Source organism: Schistocerca gregaria, unplaced genomic scaffold, assembly GCF_023897955.1.
Source record: "Schistocerca gregaria isolate iqSchGreg1 unplaced genomic scaffold, iqSchGreg1.2 ptg000407l, whole genome shotgun sequence".
In the NCBI taxonomy this organism is placed as follows: domain Eukaryota; kingdom Metazoa; phylum Arthropoda; class Insecta; order Orthoptera; family Acrididae; genus Schistocerca; species Schistocerca gregaria.
Genome location: NW_026061844.1, coordinates 184,031 through 186,420, shown reverse-complemented (window position 1 = coordinate 186,420; position 2,390 = coordinate 184,031).

Genomic DNA, 2,390 nt, shown 5'->3' with positions numbered 1-2,390 from the left:
TAGTCCTCCTTTCATGCAAAATCTTAAGGTCCTAGGTCATGTGCAAGCCACCAAAGCCGGGTAAAAGTCAATAATCGATAACCAAAACTTGAATTGTACTGCTTCTTACTGGCTATTGCTTCAACTTAGAAGCTTCTTCTGTGTTCTACTATGGTGCTTTTAGTGTCTCCGCATACCGCAGCACGCGACATAGCTTTGCAGACGAAAAATGTAACCGTCTCAGAGAGAAAAGCGGCCAATGTGACGATCTGGCTTTATTTCGATTCGATATCAAATGACGAAAACGGACGGATTTCTCAGGTTGTTACTACATATGAACCCCTTTCATATTCTCCCGTGCAACGCGGCTTCTAGTCCTCCTTTCAGGCAAAATCTTAAGGTCCTAAGTCATGTAAAAGCCACCAAAGCTGGCTAAAAATCAATAATCGATAACCAAAACTTGAATTGTACTGCTTCTTACTGACTATTGCTTCAACTTAGAAGCTTCTTATATGTTCTACTATGGTGCTTTTAGAGTTTCCGCATACCGCAGCAGGCGACATAGCTTAGCAGACTATAAATGTAACCGTCTCAGAGAGAAAAGCGGCCAATGTGACGATCTGGCTTTAAGTCGATTCGATAACAAATGACGAAAACGGACGGATTTCTCAGGTTTTTACTACATATGAAACCTTTTCTCATTCTCCCGTGCAACGCGGCTGCTAGTCCTCCTTTCATGCAAAATCTTAAGGTTCCACCTCATGTCCAAAGCACCAAAGCCGACTAAAAATCAATAATCGATGACCAAAACTTGAATTGTACTGCTTCTTACTGGCGATTCCTTCAACTTAGAAGCTTCTTCTGTGTTCTACTATGGTGCTTTTAGAGTCTCCGCACACCGCAGCACGCGACATAGCTTTGCAGACGATAAATGTAACCGTCTCAGAGAGAAAAGCGGCCAATGTGACGATCTGGCTTTAAGTCGATTCGATAACAAATGACGAAAACGGACGGATTTCTCAGGTTTTTACTACATATGAACCCTTTTCACATTCTCCCGTGCAACGCGGCTGCTAGTCCTCCTTTCATGCAAAATCTTAAGGTCCTAGGTCATGTGCAAGCCAGCAAAGCCGGGTAAAAGTCAATAATCGATAACCAAAACTTGAATTTTACTGCTTCTTACTGAGTATTGCTTCAACTTAGAAGCTTCTTATGTGTTCTACTATGGTGCTTTTAGTGTTTCCGCATACCGCGGCACGCGACATAGCTTTGCAGACGATAAATGTAACCGTCTCATAGAGAAAAGCGGCCAATGTGACGATCTGGCTTTAAGTTGTTTCGATATTAAATGACGATAACCGACGGATTTCTCAGGTTTTTACTACATATGAACCCTTTTCACATTCTCCCGTGCAACGCGGCTGCTAGTCCTCCTTTCATGCAAAATCTTAAGGTCCTAGGTCATGTCCAAGCCACCAAAGCCGGCTAACGAGTGAATAATCGACAACTAAAACTTGAATTCTACTACTTCTTACTGGCTATTGCTTCAACTTAGAAGCATCTTCTGTGTTCTACTATGGTGCTTTTAGTGTCTTCGCATACCGCAGCACGCGACATAGCTTTGCAGACGATAAATGTAACCGTCTCAGAGAGAAAAGCGGCCAATGTGACGATCTGGCTTTAAGTCGATTCGATAACAAATGACGAAAACGGACGGATTTCTCAGGTTTTTACTACATATGAACACTTTTCACATTCTCCCGTGCAACGCGGCTGCTAGTCCTCCTTTCAAGCAATATCTTAAGATTCCACCTTACGTCCAAGACACCAAAGCCCCCTAAAAATCAATAATCGATAACCAAAACTTGAATTGTACTGCTTCTTACTGGCTATTGCTTCAACTTAGAAGTTCTTCTGTGTTCTACTATGGTGCTTTTAGTGTCTCCGCATACCGCAGCACGCCACATAGCTTTGCAGACGAAAAATGTAACCGTCTCAGAGAGAAAAGCGGCCAATGTGACGATCTGGCTTTAAGTCGATTCGATAACAAATGACGAAAACGGACGGATTTCTCAGGTGTTTACTATATATGAACACTTTTCACATTCTGCCGTGCAACGGGGCTGCTAGTCCTCCTTTCATGCAAAATCCTAAGGTCCTAGGTCATGTCCAAGCCACCAAAGCCGGCTAAAAAGTGAATAATCGACAACTAAAACTTCAATTGTACTACTTCTTACTGGCTATTACTTCAACTTAGAAGCTTCTTCTGTGTTCTACTATGGTGCTTTTAGTGTCTCCGCATGCCGCTGCACGCGACATAGCTTTGCACACGATAAATGTAACCGTTTTAGAGAGAAGAGCGGCCAATTTGACGATCTGGCTTTACGTCGATTCGATAACAAATGCCGAAA